At 39.6% G+C, this 523-nt stretch overlaps 1 long non-coding RNA gene across 1 annotated transcript; it reads left to right on the top strand.

Moving 5' to 3' along the window:
- On the top strand, positions 1-383 carry LOC147820314 (uncharacterized). Its single transcript, XR_015436856.1, has 2 exons — positions 1-74; positions 170-383. It is a non-coding gene; the product is annotated as an uncharacterized LOC147820314 (long non-coding RNA).
- The last annotated feature ends 140 nt before the right edge of the window (positions 384-523 follow it).

The following is a 523-nucleotide window of genomic DNA, read 5'->3' as shown; positions in this document are numbered from 1 at the left end:
ATAGGTGCTCCTGTGGAAACTGTGCAACCATGCCCACAGAAGCTGAGAACATCTGCTGCTAGGAGATACCACAGGTAGCATTCTCACTGGACAAACTAATCACTAATTTGTTTTGATTACATTACATTAATAATAAACCATAGCATTTACCATTCGCAATTCACTGTAGGTTACCAGACAGCTATGGGAGATCGAGGAAGATTTACCATGTATGGTAGGCCGTCCTGGGTTGGAGCCGCTCTGCCTCAATGTGTACTCCCTCCAGAATGCCTGCAACATGTACCGCGCTGACTATGGTCCTTTACGGTTGAGAGGAATACACGAGTACGTTTTGCTTCTTTGTAAAAACATATAGTTTCAATCTAAATAAAAGATGTTAGGCAGTCTTGTTTTACTTCAGTGCACATAATTTTACAATGGTAATAACACACCACAAATAGAGTAACACACCCTCAAATAAATTAGTTTAGCTGCTATTTGATTTGTAAAGTTCTTCTATCAGCAGATAGTGTGCATATAATAT

The sequence above is a fragment of the Seriola lalandi genome, unplaced genomic scaffold, assembly GCF_002814215.2.
Source record: "Seriola lalandi dorsalis isolate HSWRI2012SDOR001 ecotype SW California unplaced genomic scaffold, Sedor1 jcf7180001970000, whole genome shotgun sequence".
Taxonomy (NCBI): Eukaryota; Metazoa; Chordata; class Actinopteri; order Carangiformes; family Carangidae; genus Seriola; species Seriola lalandi.
This window is presented reverse-complemented; position numbering and strand designations above follow the sequence as displayed.